Raw genomic sequence first — 15,386 nt, forward strand, 5'->3', positions numbered from 1 at the left:
AATTTCCATATTCTCTGAAACAATATGATTTCTGTCATTATGATTTTGCAAATGATATATTTATTTATATTTATTACACTTACTGAATTAACTTCTTTAAGAAAATGTATTTGGAATCAAATGGATATCCCCATGCAATATTTTCATCACATTCCATGTGTGTACATAAGTGCATGATTTTTCTTTCATATTTAAAATATCAACCACAACCATTTGACTATTATGAAGAGCTTTAAGACTATCCAGTGATTAATTTTTCTCTTAAGAGAACTTAATGTAAACTTGTCCTTCACTTGATGGTGGGATAAAAGAAGAACAAATTATGTTTCTCTCTTTTATCCCTGCCTCCTTCAATGTCCTTTCCTTTATTCTTGTCTGTCTCTCTTTAACCAAATTTGTGAGCCAAAGCTGGCAAGCACACTCAGCAATTGTTAAGATGTCAATGTGCATTTAACCCTCAAAGGAGATATCAAAAGGGTATACTAAATTTGTTACAATGACTTGATCCATATTCCTTTGGTTTAATTATCTAAACCCTAAATCACAAAGTGTAGAGAAAGTAAGAGTATTTTTTAGTCACTTTGGTAATTACTTTGCCCTTCTTATCTCTCTCTCTCCAACTCTGTCTCAAGTCTATTTCTCTCTCTCTCTTCTCATCCCAACCATATTCCATCATTTTTTTTTTACCTTGAATATTATTTCCCAAATATACTTCCATACATATTCTAATATATATATGTAGATATGAGGCTTTAGTGCATGAAGGTGCCCCTTACAGCACTTAGCATAAATGAGATTTTTAATAAGTGCTTGTTCTACTATGAATGAATGTTGTCTTGGTATAATTGGCCTAGAATTCATATTGAAAGTCTTTGTGTTACCAAGGTTAATCCTTTCCTATTCACAAACTTCTTGAAAAAGTGATGACTGGCATCAAATACAAAGTTCTGAGATGTTGCATCTAAAATTGTACTCTGTATTTATTAAAGTCTTAGCAAAATTTCAAAATAAATATATACATACTAAGACTAATAGAATTAGTACGATATTTAACAAAGGAATCTTAATGTATAACTATGCTTTCTTCAACTTTATAAGAGCAACAAAAGAATTACATAGAAATTCTACAATACTTCCTGTTTTCCTTTTTTAATATTAGCCTAACAACTTGTAATTTTGGTATTTTTACTTGTTTCTCCAGCAAGACTTTGAGAACACCCATTTCACTTTTCTGTTCTTAAATTCTCAAAGACACAGAAGCTTTCCAACCCTGTGACAATGTGCCAGAAAGAAGTAAAAATGATACTGCACATGATATGCTTAATACTGAAACCTGAAATTAATCAGAACTCTACTTGAATAAAATAAAATCCATCCAACCAAGAACACCTAAATATTATACCTATACAGTCATGGAAACATCAAAGACCTTCAAAAAGCTAACAGACCTAGTGTTGACAGCATAGTATCATACAATATGTCTGGGAACTCCAAGGTTCTAATGTCATTAAAGAAGTACCTCCATGAATAGAATTGGAATGGTCAAGTGACCAGCATTCTTGAGAAAGTGGTAAATTACCTGAAGGTTACTGACTGAAGTTGCTCCAATTGTTACCTATGTATTTCCTTCAGTTTTTCTTCACAAAAGGGAATTAGAAACGTGTAAACTCTTTAGAATTTTACATTTGAGTATGGAAGAATCAAGACTTAAGCAAATACTGAATGAAACAGAATAGATTTGTTGCTGAGATCATGCTTGTAAATCATAAATGTTTTTAAATTTTTATTGTTTGTTAGCTATAACCCTGTTTTTTTTCTTTTAGTGGTTGCTGTAAGATTTTTGATAAACATCACAGTATAACTTTAAATAATATTGCAGCACTTTGCATAGACTGTAAGAATCTTACAAAATTACATTTCCAACCATCCCTGCTCCCTGACCTCATCACTTGGGCTATGTTTTCATGCCTTTTACTTTAGTTTCTATGTGTTTTAGAAAGCCCAAAATATGTTGTTATTATTATTATTTTAAAATTCATTTTATAAACATATTTTACAAACAAAAGAGTATTTTATATTTGCCTACACATATACCATTTCTGTCATTCTTCATTCATTTGTGTAGATTTAATTTTTCGTGAAGTATAATTTTCCTTTAGCCTGAAGACTTACTTTAACATTTCTTACATAGCTGGTCAGCTCCTGGATGATTCTCTCAGTTCTTTCTTGAAAATGTCTTTATTTCACTTTTAATTTTGAAGAATATTTTTGCTATATATAGAATTCTAGGTTGAGAGGGACTTGCTCCTGCTGTTTAAAGACTTTAAAGACTTTAAAGATGTCTTGTCTTACTCTCATTGTTTCTGACTAAAAGTCAGCAAGACTGCTCCTCTTTGTTCTTCTTTGATCTCTCACTGTTTCAAGAATTCTCCTTATAACTGGCTTTCAGTGGTTTGGTTATATATGGCACATGATGATGTGTTTTCCTTAGTGTGTATCTTGCTTGGTGTTTGTAGAGTTCCTTGGAACTATAGGCTATAGGTTTTCTTCAAAACATGAGATCCTGAGGCAATGAGATATTCGCAATGATGGGAAGCTGTTCTCATTCCTACTGCTGTGGAGATAATGGAAGGAAACAGTATATCTGGAAGCGTAATCATGGTGATGCTTTCTGGCAGGAGCATGGCTCATTAAAGAAGGGTAATTGTTGGGATGCCTGGGTGGCTCAGTCGGTTGAGCATCCAACTTTTGATTTTGGCTCAGGTCATAATCTCATAGTCATGAGATGGAGCCCCACATGGGGCTCTGCACTAGCAGCATGGAGCCTGCTTGGGATTCTCTCTCTCTCTCTGCCCCTCCTCTGCTTATGCTTCCTTTCTCTCTCTCTCTTAAACAAACAAACAAACAAACAAACAGGAGGAGGAGGAGGAGAGGAGGAAGAAGACAAAAAGAAGAGAGAAATACTTCGTTTTTTCCACACGAAGTATGGACTCTTCCTATATGTTGAACTTACCAGAAGTCAGAGAGCATGAGAGCCTAAGGAAACACTGAGCCCTACCACAAAAAGCAGACGATGAGAAAGTTGCAAACAGAGCTGATAGCAAATGAGCAGTTGACCCTCAGAGAAGCGTTTTCTTCTGTCTTCCTCATTATGAAATTCATACCACCTACAAGAAAACTTGGGCATGTATTTGATGAATGAATGAAAGAATGATTGAGTGGATGAATGAATGAATAAAAGACAACATGTTTTATCATTGAGGGAAGTGAAGCTCTTAGGCTTCACAAGATACTCAAGAAGTTAGTGGAAGAACTAGCAATTAAATTTAGGTTCTCTAATTAATATTTCAACATAACAACTGGCTCTGATTTCAGTAAATTGATTGTATTGTAAATGCATATAAGAACTCTTTTTGTAAAGATATTGTATTGAATCTTTTTGTAAAACTAAAAATCCTTCACTTAGGTAGATTTTCCCTAGATCTTTGTTAGGTAGATTTTTCAAGTTTCAGTTTCTCTCCAAGTTTTCTGGATTATTTCTATTGCTAGGAGGTTTTATATAACAACTCTATTTTAAAAGTACAGAGCATTCCAGGGGCGCCTGGGTGGCTTAGTCGGTTAAGCGTCCGACTTTCGCTTAGGTCATGATCTCGCGGTTCGTGGGTTCGAGCCCCGCATCGGGCTCTGTGCTGACTGCCAGCTCAGAGCCTGGAGCCTGTTTCAGTCTGTGACTCCCTCTCTCTCTGACCCTCCCCTGCTCACGCTGTCTCTCTCTCTCTCTCCTAGAAATAAATAAAACATTTAAAAAAAATTAAAAAAAAAAAAAAGTACAGAGCATTCCAAAAGGGTAGCTGTTTTTCATTTTGATAAAAGAGTCAGCACAATGTGAAAGAAAGAGCTTGGATTTTGATATCGGGTAGGATTAAATTCTGATCCAGGATTTGCAACTTAATAGCTATTTGACTTTACACAAAACATTTAACTTCTCTGGTCCTTGGTTCTTTCTGTAAATTGGGGACAAGAATATCTTCTCTAATCACAGAACTGTAAGAGCAAAATTCAGCAGTGCATATGCTGTGTCAATATACGTGTTACTATTACTTAGCTGTGAATCAACCTTTCTGCAGATCAGCGTTTATTGCTCAGATAAAAATCCAGTCCCATGGTTGTGATAGGAGACAGTGGCTACAGACAGAAGTATGGGTTGAAAAGTAAGAGACCCTGGCAATAGACTCCACTGTCAAATGAGAGAGAGTGAAAACAATAATGCTAACAGCATGTAAAGACACCGCAAAAGTTGATAAGAGTCAGTAAAAAAAAGAACCCTGAGATAAATTTATCCCTCACCTATATTTCCCACACTAATGATCATTTTCATTGGTGAAGACAGTCAAGTAATTTTTAACCAGAGACTGGCATCACAGTAAAAGAGAACCACTGAGATACTTCCAATGTGTATCCTTGGCACCACAAAAGCTATCTGGCTTTTTAAAAGTTTTATTGAGATATAATTAACATGCTGCACAATTCCATGGCTGGCTTTAAGTGGATACACACAGTGTTTCATCTATCACCACAATCAATTTTAGACTACTTTCATTACCCCAAAAAGAAACACTACATCCTTTAGCCACGACTCCCTAGTGCCCCCAGCCCTGGGCAACCCCTCATCCACTTTCTGTCTCTATGGATTTGTCTATTCTGAACATTTCACATAAGTGGAATTGCACAGCTTTGTAGTGTTTTGTCTCTGCCGTCTTTCACTTAGCATAAAGTAATTGAGGTGCCCCATGGTGTCGCATGTGTTAGTACTTAATTTCCTTTTATGGGTGAATCGGCTATATATTTTTTAAGCATTCCACTTCAGTACTATTTGAACTTCCATTAGATTTACCTATTCTAACATCTGAATATTTAAGGTGAAAAGAATCTTAAAAATCACTAGTCAAACCAGCTTTTAATTCTGAAGAAAGGGAAGTCCAGATTGTTTGAGCATCTAGTGCTACATTTTTACCTGTGTTAAGGAGGACACAGGTCCAGCCTCTCCCCTGTTACTGGACAAGGCTGGCTTCCTATAGTTTCTACTCTAAAATCACAGTAACTTGGGGGTGCCTGGGTGGCTCAGTCAGTTAAGCGTCCGACTTCAGCTCAGGTCATGATCTCGCGGTTCATGGGTTAGAGCCCCACATCGGGCTAACCCCACATCGGGTTCTGTGCTGGCAGCTCAGAGCCTGGAGCCTGTTTCAGATTCTGTGTCTCCCTTTCTCTCTGCCCCTCCCCTGCTCGTGTTCTGTCTCTCTCTGTCTCAAAAATAAATGAACTATAAAAAAAATATGAAAGATGAGACCACTATTTTCACCTATTAAAAAAAATAAAATAAAATCACAGTAACTCATTTTCAGATAGCATCTAGTTCATAAAATTCTTTCATATACATGAACTCAGAGCCTGAATACAAAACTTGTTCTGGCAAATAGGTAAGAGAGCTAAATACTTGAAGCATACATTACTACTGATCAAAATTATCAGATAAAAACTGGGCATATCCTGAAAGGACTCTCCAAACAGGCTTTGGAAATGACAAATGTAAAATGCTGGCATAGTCTCACTGGCTACTTAGTGAATTCAAAATACTGTGACTTGCTGTTCTGATAATGGTTAAAAACAACAGATGTCAAAACCTAAGAAGGTTTTTGATGGCAATGAAGAGTATGTGCAGACAAAGTGGTTCTGCCCGAGAGCTGTTAGAACCTGGATGCTCTGACCTCAAACATGTCTTCTCCCTTTCTCCCAAAAACGTGTCAGAACTTTCTTGAGACCTTTTGTACCTAAGTGACCCAGAGCATATATTTATATGCAATATCTGAAGTTTGAAATGCAATAATTTAACATCAGTACTGATGGAATATAAGCTATAGAATCAAATGCTCCCTGTCCTTCTATTTAGTCTAAAACAAGTAACCCAAATGTGAGTGCTGGTGGAGGCCTTTCAATCCCAAAGGTTAAACTCTTATTTCCTTCCTTAAACTTCTTTTCATCTTTTCTTCAGGGCAGTATGTGCATGACTTATTGTGCCATAACTGAGCTGCTCTGTGACCTCATTAACATTCTTATCTCTCTGGGAGAAACTGTTGTAAGAGATCTGTCTGGTTATTGTCTCTGCCACCTAAGATTTCAAAGTTGCCTATTTTCCCCAAACACATCTACCTTGAAATATCTAAGGCTTATGTGCCTTAGCCACTTCTCCAAATGTGCTGTGTTCTCATGTTAGAGATCCATTCTATCTGTTTTATTTTTCACAGTTTATGATTCTTTATATAAGAAATAGCCCAAAGCAATAACTATTTGAAAACAAAACCAAGCCAAACCCCAAAAAACTAAGCCATAAAATTCTAAAACCATAACAGCAGGATATATAACAGGGGACAACAAGAGAGAAGAGGTCCAGTGTTTTGATACACAGGGAATTGATTTTTGCAAAGAGAAAATTATCAGATTATTATTTTATTTGGGGAGTGTTTGGTATACTAATTATGGATCTGAAAACTAAATCACTACATTTTCACATGATAGAACAGTATGAAAACTATGAAATGATAAAAAGCCATACAGTAAACAACTTTTAAGATATGTCAGGAAGCATAATATCTTCAGTAATAATTTATGACTGGGATAATATTACTTCTAATTACATGTTTTATGAGCTCTTCATGTGTATAGTAATGATCCACAGCTCTGCTCTCTCTCCCAAATCCCTCCATTTCTACTCTAACTTAAAAATAATGTGAAATATTAAAGAGAATTTAAACATTATTTGGTTTGAGAATTTATCTTTCTCGTGGAATACTTATAACTCAACCGAAGTGTTTTGTTCCCTTTTTGGCTTCCTATCCAAGTGTGATTTCAGTCACCGTGGGGGTAGGCTGTAAGGTTGTTTGCCTAGACACTGCTGCCCCAAACACACACACCTCTACATGCACATGCCTGTGTATATGTGCACATGTGTGTGTATCTGCGTCCATATCCGTATCCATACTTACATCAAATTACCTGCTATCTATTGGGCTGACAAAACCAAGGAAACATCCAAGTTTCATTTCATTTTTCTACTTCTGGGTGGCTGGGGGTAGAGAGAATCCAGCCTGGGAGTTTTTATAACTGGGAGTTGTTTTCAGTATCTGTTCTCTACTTCTTCATTTATAAAACCCCAAATTTCAGATGGACATGTGTCTACTCACAATAAAGAGTGTATTTGTTTCTTTCCCCTTGAAGTCCAATAGCAGTCATGTCTACAACTTTCAGAATCTCTATTCTAAAAATGCGGCAGTCTCCTTCTTTCCTGCTGGCAGGAACACACACACAATGGGAGAGATGGAGCAGCTCATTTATACTATAGTGTGGATGCTGCATGTCTTAAGCAGGAAGAGTTGAGGATCTTAATGACTACAGAGCTCCCACACCCATGATGGAGCAACTACAGTTGTGGATAGACAAATACTGCCCCTTCACATCTAGTTGATCCCCAAAACGGGGGAGTCTTTTCCATAAATGCATATTGGGTTCATCTCCTCTTTCCTCCTAATGTTGTAATTCAAGTACACTTAATTTCTCACCTAGGGTTTTGTAATGATCTCAGAATTCTCTATCTCCAGTTCTTTCCTTCTGCTATTGTCTTCTTTATGTTGCCTCCAAAATAAACTATGTAAATACAAGCCTGAACATAGAAAATAAGTAATGGGGTCAGGATTTAACTCACCCCTGTCTTGATATAGAACTAGATACCTTAGAGACCTAGTGGATAGTCAGGAAAAGAAAGAGTAGGTCCACTTAAAAGAGGCATATACTGGGGCGCCTGGGTGGCTTAGTCGGTTAAGCGTCCGACTTTCGCTTAGGTCATGATCTCACGGTTCGTGGGTTCGAGCCCCGGGTTGGGCTCTGTGCTGACTGCCAGCTCAGAGCCTGGAGCCTGTTTCAGTCTTTGACTCTCTCTCTCTCTGACCCTCCCCTGCTTGTGCTGTCTCTCTCTCTCTCCTAAAAATAAATAAAACATTAAAAAAAAAATAAAAAAAAAAGAGGCACATACTAAGATGACATACTAAATGACAGATTAGAACTATTCACAGGAAATGACTAAGACATAATGGATACAGTCCCTGTGTCCAGGCTATGTTTCAGATATAGTTGGCATGTATGTCACTTGGATCTCTGTGGATGGAACTATATCTGAAATAGTTTTTTAGGAACTCAACACAACCTTGGAGTACTACGAATGAACAGCCACTAAGAAAGAACAGAAGACATGAGAAGTAAATAATATTTTCTAGCACCCAAAAACACTTCCTGCATAGTCATACGTGACTAACATGCACATATGCAAAACATTCTCTTGCTACAGATGCTCTATGAGGAACAGTTGTGTTTGCTCAGTTATGACCATGGCTTGTTTACATGTGATGAGCTTGTCTGTTTCACCTACTCAAAATTCTGTGCTTCTCCATTACAACCACAATGTAGCAGCAGATTAAAGAAAAGAGTAAATGAATATCCTTAATTGAATTGGTTATCTTGTAATTGATATGGAATTAATTTTTTTTCTAAAAAGTCCTTGATTAAATATTAAATAACTCCAGTCCATTTCAGTGATGGGAATAGATAACAGGATTTTGATTCTTACATCTGTGCTTTTTCTGCCAGATCCAAAAAGTAACTCTAGAATGAAATAAATGATTTTATTAACTTGACTTTCAGCCTAGATCACATAATCATAAATGAAGAAATCATCATACAGCCTCCCTGAGTCTTTTAACCAAAACTCAAATGAAGTAAAATGAGATAAAGCAAAATGGTTGCTTTCAGAGTGAAGAGTGACCAAGTACTGCTTTTATATAAATAAAATACTGTTGGCATTAACATTTAATATACAATAAGAGTATTAAATTAGAAAAGCTGTGCACTTCAAAACACTTAGTCAAGTAGTTATAAATATGTTTTAAAACAGAATTTGATGATCAAGACATTTTCTTACCAAGCATAGCTTTACAAATCACTGTCTGCAAATACTTTCTTTATTAAACTAGTTGGTGGCCTTTTATTCTAGAGGTGTGTAACATTTAAGTCTCACCCACTTGGTTTTAATTTGCCACAATGGCATGACTGCCTAATACCTCTGAACTATGACAGTGGCGTCCTCTTAGAAAAGACCAAGCTACCATTAGAAATGGGTCATGAAGCAAAAGTCATTAACTCATTTTAAAAAGGGCAGAGCCCAACAAAGCATTACTGACAAACTTACTTTCCTGTGCCCGTTTGTCTTTATTAAACATCACATTCAATATCTACCTCCATGCATGAGATAGCCTTCTGAAGCATCTTTCTGTGAAAAAATTAAAACCATTAGAAATTAAATTTACTTTCAGGTTTTTACTTTGAAAGAGCAACAGAATTCTCTTATGCAATATTAAATAGAAAAATAAGTATTAATAATTCTCAGTCATAAAAATAATGACTCCAAAGTTCCTACCTTGAAAACATCCATGGACTTTTAAAAGAGAAATATTCAATTAACAGAGGAAATGATGAAAAACAGGCAGATCAAGGTAGGGTCTTTTATTTCTACCTTGATTTTGGATGCAGAAAGACAACATGGCATAGATATTTGCATCTTCTCCACACACCAAATGAAAGGTGTATTAAAAATTAAAGTAATAACAAAAATGATAAGGAATAATATCTCTATCACTATGTGGGTAGATGTTCTTTATTAACCTTTCAAGATTCAGTGGAAATTTCTTATAATGAGGAAGGATAATCCATGCCCACTAAATCCACTTCTTGGAAGGAAACTGGTAGAGTCAATCTTTACATCTGTTTTCCTCTGTCCTATCCCAGAAAATAAAAATTTTATGAATTTTCTCTCCTTTGGGCTGTCAGTTATAGATGCCATTGCAAAATGAGGCCAGCATCATTTCTCGTGAGAGCAATGTCCAGCCACACAAAACAGCTACTTTGGACCTTTCAGAACACGTAGGAGAAAGGTTATGTGAAGTAAAAGTCTGCATTTCTGTCCCATGGCTGACCCCAAGGAAGGAAGCCAAATGCTGGCAGCTTTGTTTATCTAATAAAAACAATGTTTTGTTTTTGTTTTGTCTTACTTATAATATTCTCATAATCTCAGATATACTTACAAAGTAATAAAAATGTAAACATTCAAATATTTAGGACTATAGGCAAGACAATCTGTTTTCATCCAAAGCAGACATAATGCTTTTTTATAGGCAAAGCAAAGCANGTCTCATAATCTCAGATATACTTACAAACAAAGTAATAAAAATGTAAACATTCAAATATTTAGGACTATAGGCAAGACAATCTGTTTTCATCCAAAGCAGACATAATGCTTTTTTATAGGCAAAGCAAAGCACACAATACTATCGGTTTTAAAAAAAAACTGAGTTTTTGCCTTTTATTCTTGCCATTTTATTTTTGATTGTAACCTATCTTTTCTTTATTTCCTTTCTCCCTCCTTCCTTCTTCCCTCTCTCCCTTTCTTCTTTTGCTTACTTGCTACTCTATATTATTTCATATTCACCTTTCTTTTTCCTTCTTTTTTGTTTAGAACTATAGCTATCCCAGAACAACACAGGGGTTAGAGGTGCTGACCCCCACCCACCTCCACTTTCACGCAGTCAAAAATCTGCACATAACTTGTGACTCTCCAAAAACTTAACTACTAACAACCTGCTATTGACTGGAAGCCTTACCAATAAAATCGATTAACATGTACTTTGTATGTTCTGTGTATTCTTACAAAGCTTATACAGTAAAATAATGAAGAGAAAATGTTAAGAAACTATAAGGAAAACACATTTACAGTACCATACTGTATTTATGGGGGGAAAATCCACATATAAATGGACCTGTAGTTCAAACCAATGTCGTTCAAGGGCCAATAGTCACATGTTTAAAAAATTTTTTTTTAACATTTCATTTTTGAGAGACAGAGAGAGACTGAACATGAGTAGGGGAGGGGCAGAGAGAGAGGGAGACAGAATCTGAAGCCGGCTTCAAGCTCTGAGCTGTCAGCAGAGAGCCTGACATGGGGCTCAAACTCACGGACCGTGAGATCATGACCTTTGCCAAAGTTGGACGCTTAACCGACTGAGCCATCCAGGTGGCCCCAATAGTTAGATATTTTTAACTTCTTACTCCCCAGTTACAGTAGGTATTAGATATTCTGTAGCAAATCAGCTCAGAGCCTCCATATTCTTTATGACAGTTACTACACAAATGGCTCTCAGTGTTCACTTCTCAGAACTGCTGCGTCAAATCCACCTGGTTCTTCTCCAGGCCAGTGGCTCTGGCATCAAGTGCAGTCCAGCCCCTGCTGATGCTCCTGGGTCCTTATCTGGACTGATTGTGCCTCCACTGGTTGTTGCTAAATTCCTCCTTGTCTCTACAGTGGCTGACTCTTGATCTAGTTGCATTGCAGTGTTGACTCGTGTCTGTCAGCACCGTGTGAACTAAGAAAATGCCAAGCTCTCTTTGATTCGCATTTGCCTGGTGTTTATTTCCCATCCTTCCTTTTTCAGTCTGAGTATTTTTGTTTTGTTTGTCTTTTCCATACAACATAATTCTTCACCCAATTATAGAGTCTTGGTCTTTCAATGAGTAAGTTCACTCTGTGTTTTAATGGGTATAGTTATTATGAAATTAGATCTTATTTCTGCTATCTTAATCCACATTTTCACTTTAAGTGTAAATTGTAATTATTGTTAAGACTTCTTTCTGCCATCTTATTTTTCATTCATTCTTTTCTTTTTATACCTTCCTCCTATCATTCATTCCTCCTTTCAACCCAATAAAATTTTCTCCTTTTGGTTTATTACATGTTCTATTTTTATTATTTTCATTGTGGTCTTTACCTTAAGACTCATACTCTTTTTTGATTTCCTAAATTTGTGAATATTGATATTTTCCTCCTAGCACAATAAAAACTAGATGATTTCTGTTATTTTTATCTTGCCTCTCCATCTTCTGTTATTATTAGCTAGAATTTTAGTTTTAGATTGTTGTCAATGTACTTTTCCTTTTTTACCAATCCTTCCTCTTAACATAAGAATAAGCTTAACCAAGATTTGTTCATACTTACCTTTTATTTCTCTTTTTAGCATCTCATAGTTTTGTTCTTCAAAAGTTATTTTAAATGAGGGCCATTTTATGGTAAAAGTTCTGAGGACATTTATGCATGAAAATATTTTTTAAGCCTTAATCTTTACAGGTCAACCTCTCTAGTTATGATGTTTTAGGTTCATGGTTCTTGATCTTGAATACTTCAAAAATAATATTATATAGTCTTATTATTTTCAGTTTGCTACTAAGAAGTCTATTGCGATCTGATTTTTGTGTCCTTGCAGATAGTCTTTTTTTTTTAAGATTTGATTTTTTTAAGTAATTTCTCTATGCCCAACGTGGGGCTTGAACTCACAATCCTGAGATCAAGAGTCATATGCTCCATGCTCCATTCTTCTCTGTTTTTGAGTTCTTCATTCTCATTACAATATCTAGGTGTGACTTTTTTCTTATTCTCCATTTGACTCCTTGTCAGCTCTATCAATGTAAAGTCTTTTCACTTTCTTTAATTTTGAAAAATATCCATTAATTCTTCACATGTTTTCTTCTTTTCATTTTTCTCTCCTTTTGGAACTCATTCTTTATTTCACTTATTCCCTATATTTTTTAGCTTTTATGTTCTTTTTATTCTTACCTCTTGTTTTCCTTCAGAGAGTTTCTAATATGATCTTTAAGCTCACTTGTTTGCTTTCCTGCTACACTCATCATTTATCCTGCTATACTCATCAATCCCATGTAATGTGTTCTTTATATCGACTGTTATATTCTTTCCTAATATTTCCCCTATATTTTATTTAATGGTTTATTGTTCTTTTTCCATATTGTTAATAGTTTACTGTCTTAACTCTATTATCATTTTTAAAAATATTGGTTTACCTGCTCTAATAATTCTCCTTTGCAGACTGTATGGTGTCTATTTCTTTGTATTTCTTTTGGGTTTGTAAGTGCATGCAGTGTGTGGAAAACTAAGGCCAGGCCATATTCTGTGCTAGTGTTAAATGCGAGTGAGATTAGAAAGCCCAGCTAACACCGAATCACTAACACCAGTGACTTTTTACCAGACAGTCCTTCAATCGGGTTTATGCTTTAAACCTTGAGAGAAGCTCCACCAGGAGAGGGTAGTCTCCAGAATCTAGTCTGCCAGGCCTGAGGGCAGTAAGCAGCAGGGGAGAAGAATGAATGTCTCAAGGACACCCTAAAGTCTATAAGTTTTTATTTATTTTTTTATTTTTTATTTTTTTTTTTTTTTACAAATAGTTTATTGTCAAATTAGTTTCCACATAACACTCAGTCTATAAGTTTTTAAAAAACTTCTCCACCCCAGGAGAACTTCTGATCTACCTTGACAGAATTTGAGGACACATATTTAAGAATCTGGGCTATTGCTAACTTCTGCCACTATATGAGAAGATAAAAGGAAGTTTTTCTTTTACAACCCATTCTTCTGGTCTCCTGCTGAAACTTCCAGCCATCTTCCATCCCACGATTCTAATGCCCACTTTGCCAACCCACATCAACTTGAGATTGCCTTCAGTCTTCCAGGGCATCCCATAATTTCTTTATTCCCTCCCTCCTTTCTTCTTTCCCTTCCTTCCTCCCTCCCTCTTTCCTTCCCTTCTCTCTTTTTGTTCCTGAGATTTTTTTTTTCCTCTATGCATCTATAGTTTCTCCTAGATTTGATCTTCAGAATATGCCAAACCCTGTATACCTGCAGAATGCACAGGTGCTGGGCCCAGAAGAGGTTTTCAATCAGTTGGTTGGTGTTAGGAAATAATTATAATCAGAATGCATTTAAGCATATTCATAGAATCCTCTTGATTTTAATATTCAGTGCAATAACTTTGGTCTAGAAATTAGACCCGTAGAGCAAGTTTCATGGTTATGTCAGGAAGCCAAATCATGGAATTTTTCTTGCTTCTAGTATTTATTGTTGGTGAGTGCTAGCATGTGTCTTACTAGATGGATCTTGTTGAAGCTACTGCAGAAATTAAGGCATACAGAAGAATGAGTTAAGTTCTGGATCACACTATCTTTCAAATGCAAACTATATACTGTCTTTGTCCAGAAATACTAATTTACAATCAAATAATACCAGTACTTTTCTTCTTTTTTCCCCTAAATCACAAGATGAATAATCCATACAATAACTTTTGGTTTTGAACATTCCTTGGTCCCTGCTTGTGTCTCCTGTTTTGTCTTGCACTCTCTCTAACCATATCCTCCAGGTATAATCCCTAAATAGGTTTCCCTAAAGGGCTGATAATGTCCTTTACTTCCAAGTGCTTGCAGAAATCACTCTCTGGAATAGTTCACCTTTCTCAATGTTACTTCATTTTTTTCTGCCCATCTTCTGCTCATGCTGAAGAGACTCTTTGGTGTTTTTTTTATGTGGCATCCTTCAGGAAACATACCTTCATTCATCTTTCCCAGCTGGGTTTCATAGTCAGGTCTCCCTGCATGTTATCATCAGACTGTATGATTTCCTACAGTAATTTTTATTTGACTTTTCTTCCACAGGAATGTCAAATCTTTAAAGTCAGGGCCTATGGGTTTTGTACACTTTTACACCTATCCTTAGCCCCAAATAGTTACTGGGTAATAACTGCAGTGTAGTAACTATTCTTTGGGTTTCACTGGAAGTCTGTTCTAAAATGCAGTTGAATTTAATGACCAAGAGCTTGGGTTCTAATGTGAAATCTGGGCTCAAATCATTCCTCTATTACTTACTAGTTGAATAACTGAATGGTTATGCTATTTAACCTTAGCCAACACTCTGTGTTTGCATTTTCTCAAAAGTAAAATGAGATTAAATAGACTTAATATCACTAAATAGTAAAGACGAAAAATAATTCATGTAAAGTGATAAGCATTTTGGTCCATAACATGGTAAGATATCAATCGAGATTATCTATCATTATTTAGTGCACTCAGGTTTCTTCCATGAAAAAAGAGTGAAGTGGATTAGATTAATTTTTGGTATTCTCAAAATCCCTTTCCCATCTTTTCAGTAACTTCTCTGGGTTTTCATGAGACTCTAAACACCTTTTGTCAGAGGAGAAAATACTGTGATAAAGAGATTAAATGTATATGAAGGCATACATAAGAATGACTTAAATTATCTTTGTTAGCATAGTCAGTACTAATCCAAAAGAAAAAATCCTAATGCTGGAATTTTAGGCATCAGTATCAAATAAGCTACTGGAAATAGTTTTGGGCAAGATGGCCTATTGGGACTCACACTAGAAATTTTACAATGT

Source organism: Crocuta crocuta, unplaced genomic scaffold, assembly GCF_008692635.1.
Source record: "Crocuta crocuta isolate KB4526 unplaced genomic scaffold, BGI_CrCroc_1.0 scaffold734, whole genome shotgun sequence".
Taxonomy (NCBI): Eukaryota; Metazoa; Chordata; class Mammalia; order Carnivora; family Hyaenidae; genus Crocuta; species Crocuta crocuta.